This window comes from Magnolia sinica, chromosome 8 (genome assembly GCF_029962835.1).
Source record: "Magnolia sinica isolate HGM2019 chromosome 8, MsV1, whole genome shotgun sequence".
NCBI lineage: Eukaryota > Viridiplantae > Streptophyta > Magnoliopsida > Magnoliales > Magnoliaceae > Magnolia > Magnolia sinica.
Window position 1 is genome coordinate 71,068,563 of NC_080580.1, and position 26,516 is coordinate 71,095,078.

The 26,516-nt window shown below is 40.7% G+C and overlaps 2 long non-coding RNA genes across 5 annotated transcripts; both read left to right on the plus strand.

The window, feature by feature from the left end:
- Positions 1–381: 381 nt before the first annotated feature.
- On the plus strand, positions 382–25,885 carry LOC131253414 (uncharacterized). 4 transcript variants are annotated; one of them, XR_009175157.1, is made up of 7 exons: positions 382–530; positions 9,125–9,433; positions 9,569–9,793; positions 9,892–10,225; positions 14,568–14,622; positions 24,398–24,516; positions 24,968–25,885. It is a non-coding gene; the product is annotated as an uncharacterized LOC131253414 (long non-coding RNA). The 4 variants fall into 4 exon arrangements; XR_009175156.1 differs by lacking the exon at positions 14,568–14,622; XR_009175154.1 differs by lacking the exons at positions 24,398–24,516; positions 24,968–25,885 and adding an exon at positions 15,237–15,477 and having other exon boundaries at positions 14,568–15,048.
- Positions 2,264–7,343, plus strand: LOC131253415 (uncharacterized). The gene is made up of 2 exons (XR_009175158.1): positions 2,264–3,529; positions 7,052–7,343. It is a non-coding gene; the product is annotated as an uncharacterized LOC131253415 (long non-coding RNA).
- Positions 25,886–26,516: the final 631 nt, after the last annotated feature.

Genomic DNA, 26,516 nt, shown 5'->3' on the forward strand with positions numbered 1-26,516 from the left:
GCCATCGGACAGACGCTGGACGAACGAAATGAAGCTGGACGGACGGCCGATTTGGGTGTTTTGGAAGGAGAAATGGGACGATTTGGGGTGATTCGGGCGAATGGGAGGGAGAACGGGTAGGGCTTGCTTGTTTGGGCATACGGGAAGGTAGGGTCATGGGTAGGGTTTTTTTTAAAAACTTTATATATAACCTAAAGTCGAGTCAAGCTTAATACTGAGTCGAGCTACGTTCAGCTCGAATTCGACTCAAAATGTTCCGAGCATCCAAAATATGGCTCGACTCAGTTCGAACAGTGTTTCGATCCGAGTCGAGTCGAGCTTTTTGGAGCCGAGTCGAGCGAGTTACCAAGCTTAGGCTGCTCGTGTACAGCTCGAGCAGCCAACCACCCTTCTTTTCCTCTCTCCGTCTCTCTCACCTGCAAAACTCCCCCCTCTCTCACCCGCCATTAACAATCATTGACTCACCCACCATCAACAACCGTTGACAACGGGAGATCTTCGGCCATTAACAGTCACTACAACCCTATCAGGTTCGTCTCTGTGTGTGTGTGTGTGTGTGTGTGTGTGTGTGTGTGTTTGTATGTGTTCTTTTGCTCTCTTTGCTCCTTTTATTGGATTCTCAGTTGGGTTCTTTCATTTATTGTTTTGTTTTCTGGTTCTTATGATTTCTCTGTTCTTCTTTTATTAGATTCTTGGTTGGGTTCTTTCCTTTATTGCATTTTGTGGGTGTGTGTATTTTTTCCCCTAGTTCTTGTGCTTTCTCTGCTCTTCTTTTATTGAATTCTCAGTTGGGTTCTTTCATTTTTCAATTCTTTTGCTTAGATGAACTTTTTTTTTTTTTCTTTTCGATTTCTCAGATGGGTCTCTCTCTCTCTCTCTCTCTCTCTCTCTCTCTCTCTCTCTCTCCACATTTTTTGTGCTTTCTTTTTCTTCTTGTGCCGATTTCAGATGGGTTCTTTTTCTTATTTCATTTTGTAATTTTTTCCATATCATTGGCTTTTCTTATTTTTTAATGAATTCACGTTTTTCCCCCTTTTCCTTTGAACATGGGCTCCTTTCAAATCAAAATCCACGTTGACCTTTTGTCCTTACAATGGTAGTACTATTTGCTGCAATGTGAGGGATGATTCGAGATTGAGGAGGCGGTTCCATAATATGAATGTTTCTAATCCTGCTTGCGCTTCTCTTGTCAAATCAATCCTTTGCTCGCTAAGCCTAGCCCATCGAGTAAATCGAATGTTGTTTCTGGTTATTTTGGGATTATGATGGGTTTTAGTCTGGGAACACTACAGTGACTTTGAATTTATTTAAATTCAATGGGTAATCTGATTTCAATTTACTGGTGTCGTTTGATTCTTGAATTATATATTCTTTATTTCATAATAAGACAATTTGGTTATTTTCACTTTATTAGACTAGCAATTGCAATACAATTTGATTGTGCATCCAAACGCATCCTTGAGCATTACATGGATATAAATATCCAAAGAGGATAATAGAGGAACAGTCCATGCTCTTATAATGAAGAGACAGATTGTTTTTGGTAAAGTAGAATTCTCTGTCTTTCACTGTTGTTTTGAAGAGAATGAAATTTCAAATGAGTGAGTGGAAAATATCTCTCATTATGAAGGTATAACAATCCAACTATCTAAGACAAGGTAGACAATGAAAATGGTAAATTGAGTATTTCATCGTGTTAGAATAATGGAAGTTTTTTTCTTTTCATTTTTTCTTTTTTCTTTTCTTTTTTTATTATTGGAAGGCTGAAGAAAAGAAGAATTCAGGAGGTACATTGGTAAATAGACATGAATAGATGACATTTGAGCTAAATGCAAGGAACATTTGAGTTAAATGAGTAGCAGTCCACATTCAATAGACGACATTGACAAGATTTCTCACCAATGCAAGTAGGAGCACTACAACTTATACTCCCTAGTGTGTGTGTTCCAGTTAAGAACAAGCATAAAGAACCCAAAACATGGGTATGCTATACAATGCTCCAGCCAATGTGGTTATTGTACGATTTGTACAAGTGGGCCCATGGCTTGTTGATCTCAACTGCTGACACAGTGACCTCATAGTAGATGACACACGTACCAGGCATATAATATTTGCCATCTTTTAGTTGAATAGTTGTGTTTTGCTCTCATCCTTTCAATGTGTTTCATGTAGTATGATCAATCTATTTCTGCATTTTTTGTGTTAGTTTATATTTATCATAAGTTGCATTTATTACATGAACTATTTGATTAAACATGTTGGAGGTTAGTAAAAATGACCAGAATGAGAATAAGAATACTCCCATAGATGTCGAAGATGATTCACTGCCATCAACTGTTAAGAGAAAGCTAACATCTTCTATTTGGAGTAAGTTCACAAAACTTAAGCTACCAGCTGGTTCAGAAAAAGCACGTTGTAGTCAATGTAAATGATTGTTTACATGTAAAAGTTCTAGTGGAACGAGTTACCTCAAGAGGCACATCGGAACTTGTCCAAAACTTATTCGTGAAGAAAGAGTCAAAGTACTCTATCATTTGGTGGAAAATGCAAAGATGTGATTGCTTTGCTTTCTACACATAAATTTGACCAAGAGATTAGCTGTAGAGAGCTCGACAAGATGATTATAGTTCATGAATGTCCCTTTTTCATGGTTGAACACAATGCTTTAAAATTTTTGTTTGAAGCCTCCAACCTCGATTGAGGATGGTGACACGAAATACTATTAAGTTAGATTGCTTAAAAATATACGAAATCGAAAAGCAAAAGCTCAAGGAATTATTAAAAACAAATGGGCAACATATTAGTTTGACATCTGACATGTGGACCTCAAATCAAACACTTGGTTACATGTGTCTTACGACGCATTTCATTGATAATGAATGGAATTTATACAAATGTGTACTCAATTTTTGTATGGTTCCATCACCATATGCAAGAAGAGCAATATCTGACTGAGCGGAAGCTGCATGGGAAGGCTCAGGAATATCACGAACATGAAATCGCATCAAGGCATTATAGGCAGTCCGAGAAATAACAAAAGAATCCTCAGGAGATGTTTGCTCAACAATAGGAGAAGAAGGTTGTCCCTCGGTAGTATCTGTAGCAGTAAAAGAGGCTGTGGCATGAGGACAACCATGCAACTGCCAACAGTAATCAACAGTGTGATCGGTTCCACTGCAATGAGAGCATGAGCGAGAACTATCACGACCTTGACCACAGGAGGAACAACCACTACAACCACGGTCGCTGTCTCAACCCCTACTACAACCACCTGATCCAAAGTGATGTAGGATACATGTATGGATGTCATGTTTCACAGGAGATTATTCAAATGACAATTCAAAGCATACAGATCCTAGGACCTATGAGTTATGGGCCAAGCCCACTAAACAATAATTTCAGCAGAACAATTTATCAAACAGTAATTTCAGCAAGTAAAAATTCATGTCATTTCATTAGAAATCATCCCCACATGCACAGAATCATATAAAGATTAAATCGCAGGATGTCAAGGTTGTTAGAACTAGAGGTGGGCATTTGTTACCCGATCAGCCAGATCCGACCCGATCAGACCTGATCCGGCCCGTTCCGAACAGAACCAATGGCCAAGATCAGGCCTGATCGGGTTTGAATGTTCAGATCCGTTTGATTTTTGGGTTGGGTCCGGATAGACCTCTGTCCGGACCGACCCGACCCGAACAGAACAGACCCGACCCGGGTGAGCGGGCAGTATAAATTAAAATTTTATTTTTATTTTACCCTAACTTTCTCTTTCTCCTCTTCTTACCCTACCCGTTTTTACAGCGACTCTCCCTTTACCCTCTTTTCTTACCCTAACGGCCTAACCCAACCTGAACGACGGACGATCGTCGATCGCTACCCGTCGGACGATCTTCTTCCTCTTCTTCTTTAGCGCCGACGTCCGTCATTGTCCCGCTGTCCGTCACTATCCCGCCGTGGATTTTTACAGTGCCGTCCCTGTCTGCATCGATCGGGTAAGTATTTTTTTATTATAAATGCTCACTTGATTCCTGCCAATGTCTTCAATGGTTGTCAAATCCGAACAGGAGTGCAAAGCTCATGGTCGGAGCATCGTGCAATGAAAGACAGATTCACTGCAAAGCTTTGTAGGTTGAGTTTGACCTTCAAAGCGATGTCTAGGGCTGGCCATGATGCGTGCATAACATCCGTCAGTTGTGTGCTTCTTCTCATGTTTTCTATGGATCAAAAGATTGGGTGGGCCACACTATAGGGAACAATTGGATGAGAAATCACACCGTTGAATACCTTCAGGATTGTGTGGGGCTCACAGTGTTCGAATATGTTATCCGCCCATTCAAAAGATGGTCCCCACTAAAATAAATGGACACCCAAGAACTCAGGTGGGCCACGCATGATTTTAGAGGCTTTAGGAATGGCACACCTGAGTTTCGGATATGCCTGATTTTCCACCGCCATTAAGAGCACGATGGGACTTACACGGATGGACAGATTGCATGCCATGAAAAAATATCAGTAGCCGGGCACGCCACCTTGTCTATTAAGATTAACCCACAGAGCTTTGTAGTGGATCCAACATCTCTGTGCAATACGTCAAGCGGCTGGAGACACTTCGGCTCTGGGATGAACTTGTGAATCTGTGATACTCCCACATCAGCAGCATTTCTTGCTGATGCTGCCAATGAAACAGGCTGATTGTTTTAAGATAGCACTCCGAGGGGACGATTCTGCAGCTTTTAACTAGAAGGGAATGCATGTAGATTACCTGTATCGTAACAGATAATATACCTATGTACAACACATAGGTACAGATCCTATCCTAACAGGATTCACCTGATAGATGATGTTTCTTGAGAATCAAATTTGCCCAACTCATTAGGAGAGCCATGAATGTGAGAATACAATGGACCTTTTAGAAAAACTTGCCAATAGTCCATAGTCACCTTACCACTTTCTCAGTCCAATTGACTGATCCAGGTTGTCTGATAGGTCCAGCACACATTTAGTGGGCTACCATGTAAAATATCATACTGTTCGGATAATTTTTAACATTTCGATCAGTTGCCTATAAAATAGACTGTTAAGATCATTTTTATGGAAAAGTAAACCAGACATTTGATTGTTGGGCCTGTCATGGATTGCTTATGGTTCTAAAGAATCATTTTTATCAGAGAGTCTTAATAATCCCATCCATGGCCTGGAAAATGGCAAGAAGGGACACTTATGTATGGAATGGAATCATCAGGTCAGTGTAAGATCAATCAATTGAACCACCCAGAGTCTTGATCCAGCTAAGAGCACTTGTGCTCTGAGAGCTCTGATGATTTCTCAATATTGTAACACTAATTCATTGGATTTGTGGTTAAATCTTGGTTTGCTGTCCTGTCATGATATTAATCTTAAAATTGTTCAAGTAATATTGACCAGTTACTTATCATTTTGGTTGCTTGGTTCTGTGCACATTAATTAAAATATTTGGGATCATTACAAGATAGCCCCAACAGTGTGGAATTGTTTGCCAAATGAAAATGCTGATAATTATGACAGTTATAGCTGACCATTGCTACTCATGCACAAGAGAAAATAGGGTGCATGTTTGAAAGATTCAAGCCACTTATCAGGAGGGCCCAACTATGTCTATCACTCGACTTTCGGGAAAGGTATGGGTAATTGAAATAAATCACTCCTTTAACAATCTATCATTGCCTATTGGCCAGACTGTTGGATATAGTATGATCTATGGTGGGTCCAACATGATTAATGTCATGGATCTCATGCAATTGTGCTCTATTCATACATACAACCTATTCGCTCTTGTATAAAGATTAGCAAACCAAACAGATACAAAGTAAAGAAATCTATGTTGTGTTGTTTAATGGATTTTCTCCTCCTCTAATGCAATGAAATCTTTCGACCATGGATAGATATCCTCACTCTCAGGGCACCAAAACAGTCACATTGAACTGCAACACTCACAAATATTATATATCTCTCTATTCATGCACCCTTTTAGATGTGTGACCGAATATCACGCATACATGTATATATATGTAGGCATCCATATATATGGCAGCATGTGGAGAAGCAAGGATCTACAAGCCTTGTGGAATTAGCAAACCTGACAAACAGAGACATGAATGAGAATGCAGGTTCATTTCACTAAGCCCACATTCATGTAAAAGGAAGACAACCCCATGCGCCAACATGGCCCACGAATTTGAGATCCAAGAAGTCCATCACATTGTCTGAAGGTGCACATGCCCGTGTCCTAAAATCAGGGAAGTCCACTCAACAAACATACCACGATATTAGAAACAAATGGATGGTCTAGAACCATGTAGCTCAAGTGATCTGGAGATGGACCTGAATTTTGGTCAAGAGCATTTGTATGATGGGACACCTTGACCCTCACATGCTTGTGCCAAATTGGCACATGGGGTGATGTGTACACGGCCTCCCTTGTGCAGCTGTGGATTTAGCAAGGCTCATGAGAACGAAGGAACGAAGCTGACAGCCGAAGAATTTCCGCACAAAAGCTTTCCATGCTCAGTCATTTGAAGGAAGTGACAGTTATAACCAGTTACAGCCTAATATTCTCAGTGGTTGTTTCCTACTCTGAACTAAAACAGGTGTGAGAAACCATACCTTCCAGCGTGGCGGAGACAGGCGTGAGAAACCATACTTTAAAGGACTCAGCTTTTCAAGTTCTATCACTAATGGTGGCTAGCACTCTCTCTTCCTCAGATTCAACGAGAAGAAGCGATGCCATATCAAGGTACAAAATCTATCTCTCTCTCTCTCCCTCTCTCTCCTCTTTTTTTTTTTTTCCTTGTTATCGATCTGAACCTGGGCCAATCCGATCCGACTCGGTTTTCCTGACTGAGTTGGACTCGGATCAGTCCAGGTCAGCAAGGTTTAGGATCGGATTGGGTCAGAGGACCTAGACTCGGTCCCGGTTCTGACCGAGTTCGGGTCAGGCCATGCAGAACTCGGACCTGGTCAAGTTGGGCCGAATCCGATTCAACTCGGTCCGATGCCCAGCTCTAGTTAGAACAACCCTTAGCACAGAATATCAACAAAATACTCATGGGCAGATTCATACACACATAGAATTTACCATACTCATTCATCACATAAACTATGTTTAGAGGAAATGAAGATCACGTGGGATATGGGGTGGGATAAATCTGTAATTTGGGAATTGAGGGTTATGGGAGGAAATTGGGAGAGGGTCTAGGGTAGGTTTTATGTGGGAGGGAGGGACATAGGGTGTCGAGGTTTTGGGCGCAATAGATTGAAGGATTTAGGCCAGATAGGATCAAAGAGGGTTTATTTATTTATTTGTTTATTTTTTATTTTAAGGAGTAGAAGGAGAAGAAAGGACCATACCTTGCAGAAGATAAACACGTGAGCAAGTCACACGCCCACAAAAAGATGGAATCTCACCACCTTGCTCCAATTCTCATGGAGGGATCTTCCAAGTCGCATGGAAGAAAGAAAGGCTTCTCTTTAGAAAACAAATGTGTGCTCCCTCTAGGGTTGGACGTTTCCCCCCCTTAAATAGAGTTTTACATTTAAAAGTAAAATGACCAACATGCCCCTTTTTAAAATCTAGCAAAGTAGGGGCCCACTAAGAAATCCAAACCAACCAAAATGTGCAGAAAAATAACAAAACATAAATGGACACTAAAACTGAAAAAGGATTTGATCACATGGTGGGCTACCTTGTGATCGGACGCGATCCAACGGTCGGATCTCAACCAAAACTCTCAAAAACTATCCTAGCACTCCAAATAATGCAGCCCATGTGCATCCTCCCAGTCTGGGGTCTTCATGATGCACATCCTATGCACATGGGGTCTTCAAAGTGGCCCACGGGCCAGGCCTAAGTAGTGATCACCCAAATAAAGTATGGGTTGGGTTGGGCCAGGGCCTGGGGCTCTCCTACGGCGACGCTGGTACACTCTGATGTCTGCATCACAAAGTCATGCCCCAAACTAGGATATGATACTTGGGGTCCATGAAGAGTAGGAGGGTGATCCACAACAACATGAGCCGACCGCTCAGGGGGCACGAGGGAATAAGAGGAAAGCATAGAAGTGGAAGCCCGCTGACACGTGGCATAGATAATCGTCAATGGTGGGGGAGGATTCGTCACAACAATCTGACTCCGAACATTGTGATAGTCAGAGTTCAGGCTGGCTAAGAACTGCATGATGCGAGTGTTGTTGCGCTGCTTCTGGGCATGTTCATGATTGTCTTTACACTTGAAGGGAAGAGGCTGATAGATATCAAGTTCATCCCACATGCCCTGTAAAGTTGAATAATAATCATTCAACGTTCTGGACTCTTGCTGAAACCGACCAATATCTAAGATAAGTTGGAACACTCTTGAGAAGTTTTGAGCCTCAGAGAACATATCATGAAGAGTCCCAAATGCTCTTAGTTGTAGATAGAAACATAACAAAGTTATTCACGGAAGGCTCCATACTATCCAGCAACCAAGCGATAACTTGAAATTTTCTTTTGTCCAAGTGTTGTAACTGGCATCTGAAGCGCTTGGAGGGTCATTTAATATGTAAGATAACACTCATTCAAATCACGCCGTACATCCATATGCTGCTGACATCAGCCATACGGCTGCTGACATCAGCAGTCTACTGTTCATAGAGACAAGGTTTGGCACTGGAAATCTGCTTTGATACCAAGTAGGAGATTAAAAGGAAGAAATAATGGTGAATGGAAGAGAAGAAGAGTATAGGAGAAAAGAGAGAGTTTGGGAGAATGAGTGTTGTGTTTCTTTCACTAACACCAGCTCTCTTATTATTATAAAGATACAAAGTTCTGCAGGAACATGAAGGAAGGTGCACAAGCACTAATACAACAGGCAAACAAAACACACACACACACACACACTGAATGCTAATATATAATCTCTACATTCATCTCTCTCTCTCTCTCTCTCTCTCTCTCTGATTGTAAATATAAAGGAAGGCTATATTTAACAACTGAGGCCCTGATTGAGTGTCCTGTGAGCATCTCTTCTTTTTATGCACATCCTACAACATTCTATCATATTATTTCCCATTTCTCTTAACATGATTGTCTTATTTTCTTTTTATAGTGGACTGAACCAAGCAGCAACAAATTTTTATTCATTCGAGCAAGGTAGAATTGCTGCATATAGACTATGAGATGATTAAGCCACTCGACCTCTACTGTTAATCAGGATGGAAATACCTTGGATTCGGTGCAAGGAAACATTAGTTCTGGAATGTGTATTTCAGTTATCTTTCTCGTCCTGAAATCCCTTTCTGAAGTGGGTTTTACCTGACTGTGCCTGCTGGAAAAACTGTGGCACTTTTTGGCAAGAATGGCTCAGCAAAAAGCAGTATAATTCCTCTCATGGAACGTTTCTATGATCCTGCATTAGGTAGTCTAACTACATCATGCACGCCCATTGTTTTCTACCTTTTTTTTTTTCTTCTTTCTGAAGTATGGCTGGAGTGTATTGTGATCCTTTTTTTTCCCCTGCAGAATTCATTGGATATTTTATTTTGTTTTACAGGAGAGGTTCTTTTGGATGGGCAAAATATTAAAAGCCTTGAAACTAGAATGGTTAAAGAAGCCAAATAGGACGGGTCACCAAGGAACCTACCTTGCTAAGTTTAAGCGTAAGGGACAACACTGCTTATGGAAGGTCAACTGCTACATTGGATTAGATTGAAAAGGCAGCCAAAAAGGTCATGCACATACTTTTATCAGCTCACTTGACAAAGGATACGAGACACAGGTACAAATTGGGCTATTAATTTGAGCTCATCTCAATGGATGGTCGAGTTCTTTTTCCCTCTCTACTTCCACTATTTTGTTTGTTGTTATCCTTTTCAGGTGGGAATGGCTGGCTTGGCATTAACTGAAGAGCTAAAAATAAAACTCTCATCACTAGGGCAGTGCTTTCAGATCCATCTATACTTCTGCTTAATGAGGTTACTGGTGGCCTTGGCTTTGAAGCAGAAAGGCCTGTTCAGGTGGCTCTGGATATCCTTATGCTGGGATGCTTAACTATAATAATAGCTCGGCGTCTTAGCCTTATAAGAAATGCTGATTATATAGCTGTGTAGGGTCAGCTTATTGAAATGGATATACATGATGAATTTCTTACACTGGGTGGCCTCTATGCAGAACTCCTGAGATGTGAAGCAGCAGCAAAGCTTCCTAAGAGGTGAGTTGCATACTCATATGAAGCTTGTGCTGATAACTGTAGGATATTGTTGTATTTGGTCCCAAACCTAGTGGTTTTCTGCACTTATTGAAGCGTTGTAGGCTTGTAGCTGTTATCTAGAAGCTGTTGTATTTAGTCCCAGACCTATTGGTTTTCTGCACTTATTGAAGCATTGTAGTTGTTATCTAGAAGCTTACTATTATCGTTTGGAGAATATGCTAAGATCCCACTGACTGTGAGTGATTTATGGTTGCGCACAAATGTGAATTGCATATAATTAACAAGCTACATTCATATTGTATTTCAGTCTTCTTCCTACGTCAGATGTTTTTGTGGGAGTTGGTGAGACTTGCTTCCTTGTTAGGAGGCCTCAGCCAATTTTTCGCTAATCGTTGAAGCATTATATATTGTTTATCTGACTTTCTTTGTGGAATTCTCTATGATTATAAGGTAAAAGAAGCGCTTCCCATCCCCTAGAACTTCAGCCTTGGTGTGTAAAGAATCACCCCCAAATCGTCCGATACGGGTTGACTGGCCAGAGGGCAATTAGGATTGAATCACCGCCAGTCGAACTCCTCTACATACATGACCTAGAATTCAGGGCTTTTTTTTTTTTTTGACCAATTTCACCTCCAACTTCACATTATTGATGCAATAAATTCTCGATTTACAAAACAAAATTTGAATGGGTTGTGATTTAACAAGCTCCAATTTGTTATTCTTTTTCTTTTTCTTTTCGTTTAATCTCTCTCCTTCCAAAAGAGCACAGTGTCGTTTCCTTTGTTGACTCTCTTTGCAAGCACCACTGGGAGACAACCCAACCAATGAAATACATTTCACACATTCCAATAAAAGAAGAAGAAAATAAGAATATTCTTGATTTCTTTCTTTAAATCTCCAATTTAGATTTTTTTTTGGAAATTCTTTTTTTTTTTTTTTGGTCTTTCAGCTCTGTTTTGTATTGAGAGGAGCTATTTTCTTTACTTCATGTAGCGTAGCAGAGTTGCTTCCCTTTGATCATTGGCATTTTCCTCGAGCACTATAATTCGATCAATGTCAGCAAATATGTGGCAATTTATGCTAGCCATAATCATGATCCTTGTTTTCTTTACATCCTAACCCTTGATCATGATGGATTTTTCTAGCCTTTTATCATGATGGATATTGCATCCTAAACCCTGATCATGGTCGATCTTGTTTCCTAACTCTTAGGTCATGTGAGAGTGGGATATTGTATCGTCCCCATGAAGATGATAGATCTACACATTAACCTTTATCCTGTGTCCAATTGTGATTAAATCTTGTCTTTTTCATAGATATATTCCCTTGATCTGCGTAAGTTTTTCATTTTTTTTTTTCAGCTTTTATTTGGAAAGTGGTGCATATCGCCTTTCTATTGTTTGATACATACTGGTTTCCATGGTGACTTGTACGGTACACAAGCTGATTTTAATCCATGTTTGCAACGAATACACTTCCTAAAAACTCAGGACTTGTTACTGAGATCTTTGGACAACTTCTGATCATGGTGGCAATTCGTTTTCCATGGCAGCGGCTCTGATCGTGATGGCAGTTCATTTTTTATAGTAATGTTACTTAGCAAACCTCATCAATAACATACTTTAGCAACAAGCTAACAACAGCCAGATGATTCTCAATCATTTTTTCAGACCTGATTCCCTTTCATTAGAGACTTCTGACGTCTTGGGATCTTGGTGCAAGCAATGGTCCCATTTGAGCAATTCCCTGTTGGAGTTTCTTCATTGAAATCGGTCTTTAGAGTAATGCAAGATAAATTCCCTGTTGGAGTTCTATTCAAAGTGTCCTGTTAACACCTGAAATTGGTGATTCCTTGTTGCAAACACATGCAAATGCCTGATTGTTGTTCTTATTTCTTTTTAACTATGTATTTGTATAGCCTATATTCAAAATATTAGAGTTATGCAAATTTAATATTTCTCTGGTGTCCATTGTTTCCTTTTCTTTTTCAAGAAAAAGAGAAGAAACTATGTAGGAACAATGCATGAACTCAAATATTGTGTGAGATCAACCAGCAAAATTGAATTAATTAATAAAAATCACAAAACTTGCTATACCAAAATCCCAAGAGGAAATCATGCATAATTCAAGCCTAGGTTACCAAGTATCATCCTATAAGACTATTAAATAAGGGAAAGTAGGATCTAATGGATGTAGAGACATCCAAATAGTATAGGGTTAAGCTTATTTCAAAAGGGGAATGTTTAATACTATTTAGGGGGTGAGATTAGGGTAATGCAGGGGCATTTTCACACCGGGCTCGAGTGAGGTCGCTTGTGGGATGCAGGGACACACTTGGGGTGGGTGTGGCCCAAGGAGGAGGTCTCGTGTTCGAGACTCCTCACCGGGGGTGATTAATGCGCATTTCACACCAGGCTCGAGTGAGATAGCCCGTGGGATGTGGAGACACACTCGGGGTGGGCGGCCCATGTGATTTTGGGCCTACAAAGGGGGTTCGGCCGAGGTCCTAACCCATGCGATGTGGGGCCTAGGCTATGAGATAAAGGGATTAATTCGCCATACTCTAATAGTTCGAGCTTTTAGAGCAAGTAGTTAATTGTCCTGCATCAAATTGGTATTAGAGCAGAAGGTCTTGTGTTCGAGACTCCTCACTGGAGGTGATGAATGCAGGGGCATTTTCACACCGGGCTCGAGTGGGGTCGCTTGTGAGATGTAGGGGCACACTTGGGGTGGGTGCGGCCCACAAAGGACTTCTCATGTTCGAGACTCCTCACCGGGGGGTGATTAATGCGCATTTCACACCAGGCTTGCGTGGGGTAGCCCGTGGGATGCGGGGACACACTCGGGGTGGGCGGCCCATTTGATTTGGGGCCCACGAAGGGGGTTCGACCGAGGTCCTAACCCATGTGATGTGGGGCCTGGGCTATGAGATAAAGGGAGTAATTCGCCATACTCATAGTTCAAGCTTTTAGAGCAAGTGGTTAATTGTCCTGCATCATAGGGTTTAGGGAAATTGGAGAAAACTTGGAATTAGGGTTAATGGAGTAAATTGGATAAAGGGGTTGAAGGGTTTAGGTATCAGGATAAGGGAATTAGAGTTTTTGATGGAGGGAATGTAGGGATTTGGGTTTAATTGAAGATTGTGAAGAACTAAGGTTTGGTAATTTGAGAAAATAGGAAGATTTGAGATTTATAGGTTTAGGGTTAGGGTTTAGACAAGATGAGGTAAGGTTTTGTTATATGGGTAGTGGAAAGCCAAATGAGCAAGGGTGGGGCCGTACGGCCAACCCTATGGGTTCACACGTGTGGGCTAGGTAGGTGGGGTTTTGGGTTTCCAGGGTTTGGCTTGTCGATGAATGTGTAAGGGATGAAGATCGGGAGGATGTTGATGGATTTGGATAAAGGGTAAAGAAGCAATGAAGAACTTGAAAGAATACATTTATTGTTGATAAAGAGATAAGAGTGTGGGGGATAGAAGGAAGCCTCGCACTTCCATTGATGAAGATAAACTTTACACTGATCTTCATTCCAATTCACATGGAAGACACCCCCTAATAACATGAAGATTGGATGAGAAAACAAAGAGTTCTCTCTCTCTCTCTCTCTCTCTCTCTCTCTCTCTCTCTCTTCTTTTCTTTTTTCTTTTTTTCCCACAAAAACCAAGCAATGAGGAGTCACATGCCCCCCCTCCTCTCTTTTATAGCTTCAAGACTTTTCCAAAATTACAATTTAAACCTTGTTTAATGAATTTTGACCAAAATAACCCTAATCTAATGAAAAATCAAATAAAATCATTCATAAGGTGTCCAAAGTATAAATCAATCATAAACTAAATCCTAAAAGATATTAATGTCCAATATTGATGAAAATGATCCACGATCAATTGTTCGATCATGTAATCCATGTGACCCAACGGCCCGATCGTCACGTCCCTCGAATCTGCCAGTCCAAATTGCTCCCTAAAGTAACCCATGTGCATCTTCCTAGTGTAGGGTCTTCTAGATGCTTGCACATGCACATGGGGTGTTCAACATGATCATGAGTACTCGCCTAACCACAGAGAAATCGGTGTGGCCCGTCTCCTCTGATATGTACGCAAAGGTGTACGTGAAGTGATGTCCTCATCAAGAATGTTAGTCTTACTAATTCTTTTTTTATCTATATCTGAGGTGGTGATGCAATGTACTTTGAAATTGATTTTCAGATATAAGTTTGGTTTTTGTATGGAGTATGTTGAACCTTTGTATCTGCAACTTCTTTTCAAGTGCATTTAATTTGTTGACATGCTCTGAGTTGAAAACTAGCTTATGACCTTCATGAGATATCTGTCTTTGGAATGTAGGGAGGACAAATCTGATCTGAGTCTTGAGGAAATAATGATCTGGCTTTCCATTTAGGTGATCCTCCAACAGCTCAAAGTACTGAAATTCCAATTATTTGAAGGCCTGCTTCGATTATTAAATATTTGGCAAGGACTATATATTGTACTACTTCCTTTGTGAATCAAGGAAGCATTTGGGATCTGTTATCTTTCTACTAATTGAAAGCTCTGAATCCTTCGGTATTCTTTTTTAATGGCAACAAGTCCCTTTAATATCGCCCTGCAATTGATATAAATTTTGAAATATTGGCTGTGGAAGTAAACAGTTGCAGCCTTCTAGTTTGTTTAGCTAGGAAGAGAGGATAGAAGCAACTAATGCTTAAGAAATAAGAGCAACTATTGTTATAGCAACACATGCTAGGGGATGTATTATGGAACCAACATGCCATGGGGTGAACTGATGGATCGACTAATCCTGCATCAGATATTTAAATGCTTCTAGGTAAATTTCCATGGTCTTTTGTAATTGAGTCTTGTGTTTTTGTAATTATGTTTTTGTGGAAATCGGGCCTTTCCCCCTTCTTTGGTTTGTTTCGTTAATGATATTTTCCCTCTTTCTTGTTAAGCTTCTTGCTGTCCTACATAAGTAATTTGGGAAAATCTCCCTTTTTATGTTTTGTTGAGCTGCAGTTCTATCTAAAGCTTGCATTAGCAGCTGCCCTACCTGTATGTAATGGAGGATTAAATGGTCGTGTGATATATATTGATATAGAATCTAGTTGAAGAAGGTACTGGATAGACTTTGTGTGTGGATGCGGATGTGGATGTGGATGTGGATTTTGAATTAAATAATTGAGAATGTGGATGTGGATGTGGATGTGAATTGAATGAATGAAGATGTGGATGTGGAAGTGGATGTTGAATGGAATGAATGAAAATATGGATGTGAATTTTGGATTGAATGAATGAAAATGTGTGGATGTAGTTGTGGATGTGAATTGAATGAATGGAAAAGTGGATGTGGATGTGGATGTTGAATTGAATGAATGTCCTCATCATTTTGGAAGTGTGGATCTCACTTGAGACATTGTGGTTCTCACCTGCGAGAGGTGGATCCCACTTGGGATACTATGGATCTCACCTGGGAGGGATGGATCCCACATGAGACACTTTGTACTCACCTAGGAGGGGTAGATCTGATGGGGACATCCCGCGCACACCGTCCACATGTGCACGCATACCACCCCCCTACGCTAGTGCGCCAGAAGAAGGGCCCCACTGTCGATTTGGATCGATGACGACGTCTAGGGAGGGCCTCCTAGCTAGAAGACGAAGTTTTGATTCAAAAGAGTGGGTCCGTTAGTTAAAAAAAGCCCATCATGGGATCTCATAATCGTGGCCCACTAGTCAAATTGATATAATATTTTAGGTATTGGTTATTAATGTTATTTAGAACATCATGGATGCTTTAGATTTCTTTGATTAATTTTTATTTTAGTTTACTTCATCGCCAAGTAATAGGTTGCGCACATGGCGCGAGTTTTGGGGTATAGGGTTTTCTTATAAATAAGCACCCCTTGTAGCTTTTTTCATTCATTGAAGATTAATAAAAATTCTACGTTTTCCTACTCTCTGAGTTGCGAAGCCTAATTGGGTGTGAAGCCCTCCCTTCATCGAAGGATTAACTACCGTGGTGCAAAGCTACATCTATCCCGATTCGCCCCCTCCATCGTCATCTCTACTACCCATCTTCTACCATCCATTCTTCTCATCTCACCCCATCATCTACACTTCGAATCAATCATCTATTGCAGCAATTCTCCTCCCCACAACAGAATTTCAGAATCTGACCCTACTGGAGGGCTGAAACTTCGGCGGAGCACCACGCACAAACCGTACATTGGGTCGAGCTGAGATTTGAGAGTTTTGGAGTCCATCCCTGGCTGACCAGGGCCAAGGTGGCATTTTTCTGAATAGTGGGCCCCACACACACGGCCGGGATCACATGCACGTGCGTCTGGGCCATTGTTATTGTCCACGCGTGCGGTACTTCTCTGGTTCGTCTCTCTCCTCTCTTTCACTCCGCTTTCACCCAAAATCCCTAAACCTAATCTTAAATTACTCAGATCTCCAATTTTATGCCCATTTTCTTACTCTAGGGTTCCCCAAATTGGAATTTTTGAATCCCTTGGATTAAGGACTGATTACTATATATGTGTGGATGATTATTTCTTATCTTTGAGTATCGTTTGGTTCATAATTTTTATTGATCCAGCCCTATCATGTGTAGGCCTGGACCCGCATAGATTCCCCTTAATTGAATGTTTGGACTTTCATGTGGGATATGGAATTTGTGTAATTGTTTCTGAACTAACGTGATCTAAGCTTGAAATCTCGCATATCATATTTAATTTTCATGTCCTACATCAAATTTTGTATCAAAGCTTAGGGTTCTTATAGGGAAATGCATTACATGTTTAGGGTTTAGTTGTTTATGTCCATTACGCATCAATTCTCATCATATATGGTTGTTTAGAGGTCCATAAACCCTGACATAAGCTGTTGAAATTTTCTGTTATCCCCTTATTTGAATTATTTTAGAAATTAACTTAGCTTTCTATTTCTATGTTTAGAAACTAATTTCCTTTACTTTTTCTCTTGAGAAACTAGTTTACTTTCCTTTTTCTTTTTTTAGAAACTAGGTTGCTTTTTTAGAAACTTTCCTAATTTGTTTTGTTAGAAACTTTCCTAATTTGTTTTGTTAGAAATTTTCCTAATTTGTTTTTAGAAACTTTCATTTTTTGCGTTTTTAGAAACTAGGTTGCTTTTTTAGAAACTTTCCTAATTTGTTTTCAGAAACTTTCCTTTTTCATTTTTAAAAACTAAGTTGTTTCTTTAAAAAAAAAATAAATAAATAAATAAAATTCTTATATTTTGACAACTATATTGCTGAATTTTGGCTAGCACCCTACACTAAACATGGAATAACTGCTAGAGTCACTAAACAAGCTGTCCCAGCAGATTGAGTCTTGGGGTAAGCGCTTGGAACAAGACATAGATCAACGCCTTAAGCAAATAGAGGCCTCTCTCAGGACAAACCCCACCATTAGGGAAGATGGCCAATCTCAGGCAGGTAGCCAGGAGGATAGACCAATGAATAGAGGTGACCAAGGAATCGGTCATGGGCGTGCACCCGTACCCCCACCTTATGAGGGACATCAAGACCATTATTTTGAGGGGTACAATATGTGCAGCCTCGTGGCTGGAGAGAATGCACCAGAGGCTAGTGTAGAGTTACCTACTGAAGCCATTCTGGTAGTGGATGAGTTTCATGATGTCTTTCCTGATGATCTACCGGATGAGTCTCCCTCTAGGAGGGATACAGAGCACACCATGGGACACTGTAATACCTACAGCCGAGTTTGCGTTTAATAGTTTTGTCGATAGGTCCACAGGTCTCAGTCCTTATGAAGTCATTATTGTTTATAAACCTAGAAAACCTATTGATCTTGTCCCTATGTCACTGTCCCATAGGGCGTCAGAGCCTGCAGAGTCTTTTGCGCATCACATTCATTCATGGCATCAAGAAATCAGGCAGAAAATCACTATTAGTAATGAACATTACAAATTTTCTGCAAACCAGCATAAACGTTTCAAAGAATTCAATATTGGGGACTTTGTGATGGTCTGCATCTGGCCCGAGCGGTACCCTCCGGGGGCTGTTCGTAAGTTACACGCACGTAGCGCTGGATCTTTCAAAATTATAAAACGAAATGGTCTTAATGTGTAGGAATTAGTTTCACATTCGATGTGGAGGATCTAGTTACTTTTCAGGAGACCACTGATGCTTTGTCCGACCCTTCGCCTACCCATCCAGATTCTTCATATTTATCCCTTGAACCATGGCCCCTTCCTGACCCATTTTCCCAGCCTCTACCTCTCATACTCATTTTTCCTGACCTTTCTTCCCAGCCTCTATCTCCCATACCTACCCTTCCCGACCCATTTTCCAGCCTCTACGTCCTATACCTACCCATCCTGACCCATTTTTCCAGCCTTTACTCCCATACCTACTCGTCCCGACCCATTTTTCAGCCTTTACATCCTATACCTACTCTTTCTGACATTTCTTCTCAGCCTCTGCCTCCCATACCTAACCTTCATACACTCAGAGAGGAAATAGAGGATATTCTGGATTATCAGATAGTTTCAACGTCGGACGGTGGGTTTCAGAAGTACCTGGTTAAGTGGAAGTTACGTCCAGCTTCAATCAATATGTGGCTCGCTGAGGAGGAGCTTCAGAGACTTGATTCTTACATCTTGGATCAGTTCAGGAGTTTTATTTCACCAGTGGCGAAATCTTCGCAGCCGGGGAGAATTGATGGGGACATCCCGCGCACACTGTCCACACGTGCACGCACACCACCTCCCTACGCTCGTACGCCAGAAGAAGAAGGGCCCCACTGTTGATCTGGATCGATGATGACGTCCAGGGAGGGCCTCCTAGCTAGAAAACGAAGTTTTGATTTAAAAGAGTGAGCTCATTAGTCAAAAAAAGCCTATCATGGAATCTCATGATCGTGGACCACTAGTCAGATTGATATAATATTTTAGGTATTGCTTGTTAATGTTATTTAGAACATCATGGATGCTTTAGATTTCTTTAATTAGTTTTTATTTTGGTTTACTTCATTGCCAAGGAATAGGTTGCGCACATGGCACGAGTTTTGGGATATAGGGTTTTCTTATAAATAAACACCCCTTGTAGTTTTTTTCATTCATTGAAGATTAATAAAAATTTTACGTTTTCCTACTCTCTGAGTTGTGAAGCCTAATTGGGTGCGAAGCCCTCCTTTCATCGAAGGGTTAACTACCGTGGTGCGAAGCCATATCTATCCCGATTCGCCCCCATCCATTGCCATCTCTACTACCCATCTTCTACCATCTATTCTTCTCATCTCACCCCATTATCTACACTTTGAATCAATCATCTATTGCAGCAATTCTCCTCCCCACAACAGAATTTCAGAATCTGACCCTACAGGAGGGCTGAAACTTCGGCGGAGCACCACGCACAAACCGTACATCGGGTCGAGTTGAGATTTGGGAGTTTTGGAGTCCATCCTTGGCCGACCAGGGCCATGGTGGCCTTTTTCTGAATAGTGGGCCCCACACACATGCGGCCAAGATCACATGCACGTGGATCTGCGCCATTGTTGTTGTTCACGAGTGTAGTACTTCTTTGGTTCATCTCTCTCCTCTCTTTCACTCCGCTTTCACCCAAAATCCCTAAACCTAACCTTAAATTACTCAAATCTCCAATTTTAATTTTTTGCCTATTTTCTTACCCTAGGGTTCTCCGAATTGGAATTTCTGAATCCCTTGGATTAGGGACTGATTACTATGCATGTGTGGATGATTATTTCTTATCTTTGAGTATCGTTTGGTTCATAATTTTTATTGATCCAGCCTTATCATGTGTAGGCCTGGACCCGCATAGATTCCCCTTAATTGAATGTTTGGACTTTCATGTGGGATATGGAATTTGTGTAATTGTTTCTGAACTAACGTGATCTTAAGCCTGAAATCTCGCATATCATATTTAATTTTCATGTCTTGCATCAAGATCCCACTTGAGACACTGTGGATCTCACCAGAGAGGCCCATGATCTCCCTTGAGCACTGTGGATTGCACCTGATACCACTTGAGCATTGTGGATACACACACACACATACATAGGATGAGCATTTTTCTATTTAAAAATAATTTCAAGTTTTCCTCATGATTTTTGTGATTCTCTATTCAGTTTGTAGTTAAATATTGATATTGATGCACGTATTGCTTCCTTGGGATATGGAAACATACCGGTATTGCATGTATTGGGGAATTATTGCTATTTGAGATAAACATTGGGTGATGATGGAGCTTTTCAATACAACTAAGGATACGTTGAAAGAGACATGTTTACATGCTCACAACCCAAGCATCAACGATAAAGATTTTTTTGAATTTCTAGTAGGTAAATGCATTGCAATATATTCCTGATAAATATCAACGATACAGAGGAATTTTATGAAAGTTTTTTGGCAAAATATTGCAATGCATCGACATATTGTGATATTGTGTGATACATGGAAATTTGATAATTCCCCCTTTTATTGTATTAGCCGATAGATCGATATTTGAATCATTGGTCGTAGTTGAATATTGTCTTTGCTTTTTACTGTCAAATGGCAGTTAGTGTGCCAAATTGAGAGCAAAAGCAAGCATTGGACTTTTGGTGTTTGAACACTTGAGCAGAAAAAGGGTGGTTGAAAGCCTTGTAACAAATACCACCGAGATTTTCAAAATATCGTGATATTTTCAGAAAATAATCAACAAACGATATTATCACAATAATATTATGATATATTCAAAATCTCGGCTCTTTTGAATTTATTGCATTTAATCAATAAATTATCACAATTTTAATGTAGAAATCATTAGATAAGATAATTCATTTATACCTAAATATTTAAAATTTCTAAATTTTTTATTAATTTATAATAGTACTTTTTAATATTTTATGGTTAGCAGATTTTCTTGACAATATCCAAAGGAAAAGGCCAAAATCTGAAAATCTCCTGAGAAATTCCCATGCCAAGAAATTGCTGAGAACAAGATTTGTCACTATGATTGAAAGTGGGGCTGCTAGAGTGCACAGCAATCTCACTAACACAGCAACCGATACCAATGGAAACGTCTTGAATCCAAAACTCCAATGGCAAATCTAAGATATGAATCCACAACTCTGAGGAACTTTGATGACCATTCATGCCATCGAGAAACAGAAAGAATTGGCCTGCCACCCAAGACTAGAATAGTGGATATAATTCTATTCAAATCATCATTTGGATGCAAAGAAATCCAAACATTGGAGTCACCTGAATCTTTAAGTACAACATTCGATTCCCCAAGGCTGCACCTATCATTAAGCCATCGCCCAATTTTGTAATGTACACCCCTGCTTTAAGGCAAGCAACCGAGCTCCATAGAAGTGCTTTCCATGAATTCAAAACTATCCCAATGATGTAATGCCGTCAACTTATTGGGAAATGCTCTCCTAAACTTTGGCTGTCCATTCATCTAGGGGAAAGTTCTCCACAAACAGGTAGGAAACTCAGTAGCAACTAGATTATTCCCTGGATGGTTCCCCCTGATTTTTCAACAAACCACAGGAACCCTATCTACCTTCTCTCCTGCCATTGCACAATAACCACCCAATTCTCTATCCTTTTAGAGGCCCCTCCCAATTTTGGGAATTTACCATATGAGAAATGTCCAAAAGCCCGCTCAGAGTTAAGGCCAACACAACTGCAATTCCTATTTGACAAGACTGCATGAATAAGAGTCTGAGAGATTGATAGCCTTGGTTTCTGGAAGAGTGACGAATTTTTTTTTTTTGGAAAGGTGAGGATTTTATTGAACTGCACAAGAGATACACAGGGATAAAAAGAAAACTAAGAAAACAGAAAAAAAGAAATACAAAAGGCTGTTCCAAGACAGCACAACTCTGGAAGAATGCAAAAGAAATCTAAGGAGCCCAGGCCCTGAAAAGGACTAAGACTCGCAAAAACACCCTAGTTGAAGACACACTAGAATTTCTGAAGCAGCGATTGTTCCTTTTGGCCCACACTACCCAAAGAATGGCCAGGAGAAGGATTCTCCACTTTTTTCAAACTGCCCATCCTAAAACTGCATGCCAACCACAGAGGAGATCGTCAATAGCCTTACAACAGAAGAGATCGTCAATAGCCTTAGGCATAACCCACGAGACTCAGGCCAACCTTAGGACACTCCACTAGATATCGTAGGAGAATGGACAATGGATAAAAAGATGAAAGATCATCAACTGATTCTTTGTTCCCATAGCAAAGAAGGCACACATTAGGGATAGACATTCCTCTTTTTTTTTTTAAAAAAAAAAATCAATAAATAAAAATTGCAACCATCAAAACTCTGTTCTGGCCCACTAGCCATCCGAAAGCAGCTACTACCTTTGGAGGCACACCGTAATACCACAATACCACAGAGGTCTGATGTGGCTGTTGGAAGAAGAAAAAGATGACGTGGATATAGATCCATCCCCCCCGCATTAAGAGAGCAGCCCCCCACAATTATATCCTTGTTAGAAGTGATGGCATACAACGCTGGAAAGGACTCAAGCCAGGGTATGGCTACAACACCAGCGATCCACCCAAGACCTTATTCTTGAGCCATCTCCAAGAGAGAAGGATATCCTTTCAAACACCATAGGGGCTGCCCTGGCTATTCCTCTACACACGAAAGAAGCACGGTAGAGGGAGGAAGTTTTGGTCCACCATCCTTGGGGGTTTAGGCCATATTTTGCAGCAATTATATGGTGCCAAAGACTTTCGGTCTCATTTTCGAACCTCCAAACCCGTTGTCGAGCCTTGTTAACAAGGAGAAGATTCTTTATGTTCGCTCCCTCTTCCGCATAGGGAGTACACACCTCTTTCCAATTTAAGAGGGGGAACTTCCTAGTGGCAGATCCTCCTAGCCACAAGAAGTTTCTTCTAAGCTTGTCAATCTTAACAATTACGGATTTATGGCACCAATAGAGAGACAAATAATATATAGGCAGATTAGATACTGAAGCTTTGATTAATGGAAGAGTGACGATGTTGCTTTCTGATTCCTAATCACATTTCAAGAGAGCTCTCTTCAAGGGGCAGCGAAGGCACATCACATTTCAAGAAATTAGCTTCATTTGCCGCCTTCATGATTGCCTTGCCCTCATTTTTGAGTTTTTTTTTTCCCCTGATACACTGGCCTTTATCATTATGTAATACCTTTGCTTCAGTAGGCCTCAGATTTCATAATCAGGACCCTATTTTAAATTTATTCGAGCACATCAGGCTTGGCTGAGCCATAGCTGACATGGCTCTCATGCCCGTACCAAGATTGCCATGGATAACCAAACCCATGTTAAGCCATATCTGACACAGGTACAATGATGAATTTGGGGGATCCAATATCACATTTTGAGAGGCAAAGGTACCTATATCAAACTTTCAGACTGTCCTAGTCACTCACAGGAAGTTGAAAGAGCATATTTTGAGTTAAATTTGTTAAAGGATTTGTGGTCAGTATGCATTTCTGTAGTAACAATGTTTTTTAGATAATAATTTGGAGAAATGCCTCTCAGAGCACTATAAGTTATAGTGCTCCTAGTTGCATCAGTTGAATTAGACAATCCAATCGATTGTTGTGAACTGCCCATTAAGTCCAGAACATATTTGTCAGGCTCCCATATGAAAATCGCACTGATCGGATGATCCAATTCATCCTTATTTTCTACAGCCACCCTCTTTCCAATGCAGGGATGGGATGCTTGTGATTGCCTAAGAAAAGTGATTCTTTAGAATCATAAGCAATCGATGATGGCATTTAACAAATAGATGGATCAAAATGTTGATTGGACCTATTTTTGTGTAAATAATCTTTTGATTGAATGGTTAATATTTGTCTGATTGAGGTGATGCTTGCATGGTTGCCCATGAAATTTGTATTGAGCCCAATGAAAAATCTAGATTAATGGATTGGACAGTCCAAGTGTTCCAATGCAACTAAATGCAACTAGGAGCAGTGTAACTTATAGTGCTCTGAAAAAGCTGGAGCATTTCAATAATTCGACTGCTAAGTTTGTGTTTTAGTTTTGCTTTTTTGAGTTTTTCATACTTTCGTATGGATAACTGTTTTTTTTTTTTTTTTTTTTTACTTCCTTTGAAACTCTAGTAATTCTAGGATGATCTTGTACAGAAAATAGTAATCCTTAATTCCAATGCAGGTATTGCATCTCAGCTACAATGGCCCTAAAGCGCTCCCTCCTTGTTGTTCAAAATGTGCTCGAAGCTCTCAACCCTCGATCTCCATAACAGGGAAATTACGATGTATATTCTTCGCCAGGTACCCTCTTTGGCCTCGCTGTTTATCTACAATACCATCTGAGCCAGCTCTCTTTCAGGCGGAATTTAGCTTTTGCCTGTTTTCTTTGTTTCAACACTTGTACAGCTTGTTGATTCTCTTGCAGAGTATGACGGCCAACCCACATGCCCACAGCTGCATGTCCGAAACGTTTAAAACATGGAACCTAGATGGCAGATGGCCCCCAAAATCAGATCAGACACCATCTTAATCTTACTTTTTCTGTGGAACCCGTCTAATAGGTTTCATTGTAATCCTTCATCTGACAGCTATAAATTTGATTGTTTGGATCAATCCTTCGTGGGGCCCAACATTTTGGATGTTTGGATTGAGGTACACGTAATTCACTGTGTGCATGGGTAAGTTTTGGATCATCATACGCGGCCAAAGTATTTAAGTAAATTCATCACATTTGATTGTCTGCCTACTGCAGATTGAAGGGTGGGAAGAATTTGATGAGCGTCACCCATCAAAGCACCAGAAGCAACTGGATTTCCGTGTTGGGCACTCTGCTGGATTTTATGGAGCAGATAAGTATGAGGGACGTTAAATCCTTCAGATTGCCATGCCAGTTTTGTGAGAGGCCATACTTCCTTTGGTGCCTTCATTTTTCCAATCATAGTTAAATCCGGAACTTGTATAATCTTCAGGTGAAATTATGGGGTCCTAATGCATGAACGCCGGTAGTGTCTTGATGTGCCCATTCATTCCTGTAGGCCCATGGTTGGATAATCCAGAGCATTGGTCTGGTGGGGTTCACATTGTGGATGGGGATGCTTCGAAAATCTCACTTGTTTGAAGATCTACAAATAGTTGGATGGATAAAACCCTCCAATTGGTAATGTTCATCTATGATGGGACCCATCAGATCAACAGTTATGATCACCTGTCCAGGGGTCTCACCTTTAACTGGATGTGTAAGAGGACGTTCCGATGTATCAGGTCCAATCTATAGACATCTATGCCATGAACGACTGCATCAAAACATTTGCCACCATTTGCTCTGCATTGAGCTACTGGAATCTCAAGAAGTGGTTTTGGGATGCAGCAGTAGCAGTACGATTTGAAAGTGTATGAGATTAGTGAGTTAGTTCAAATGATCAAAGGCGACAGCTGAATCTCCTCTTGCTTCTTGCTTGCCTCTTTGGTACGAAAAGAATCTGAACTCAGCCCTATACAGAGTAGACTCAGCTGAGTCAATATGATGTTGACTCGGATGAGTTGTGCCCAGGAGCCGAGTTTTAATTCCTTGGACCACCCATTTAATAGCCACTACTTGGATGGTTAGGATTGCTTGATCAGTGTGATATTAGAGTTTTGATTCATCCATTATGTGATATTACAGTGTGAATGACCGTACATCAATTTTGAAATAATTACACATGTCTCACACGTGCTTGGGTGATGGGATCTAATGTGCTTAGAAAACCAATGCTCTTAGTTTTTCAGTACTTTCAACTGCCAGCAGAGATGCTGATTGCACTTTCCTCTGCACTTGTAAGTGAAGCACACGTGCAAGATATCTACCCTCAAGGCCATTCAAATGATGTGGATGCCATATATGATAAGCATGGCATCTATGATTATCATGTGGACCACCGTACGAAAAGGGCGGTTCTAATGGTTGAGATTTAGTACACGTGGCTCACATTTATTTTGATAGATAATCTGTGCATCCATCTACTACACTATGATGGACAATTCTATTAATCTCTTTTAGACAGCAAATCAACATCACAGTAGGCCCTAACAAGGTTTCAACGGTGGGTGTCATTATCACCGCTGTTTCATGTGGTGTGGTTCACTCGAGCCTTGGATCTGCCTCATTTTTTGGGCTTTCAGCCGGATAGGGCCGTGAGAGACCCAAAAAAGTCCAGCCCAAGCCCAGCCCGGCCCTGAGCCCGAAAGAAGCTCTTTGCTACAAGGAAACGGATTGGCTACTCCCCCTGACACCAGCCAATGGCTGGAGGTCGGTGCTCTGT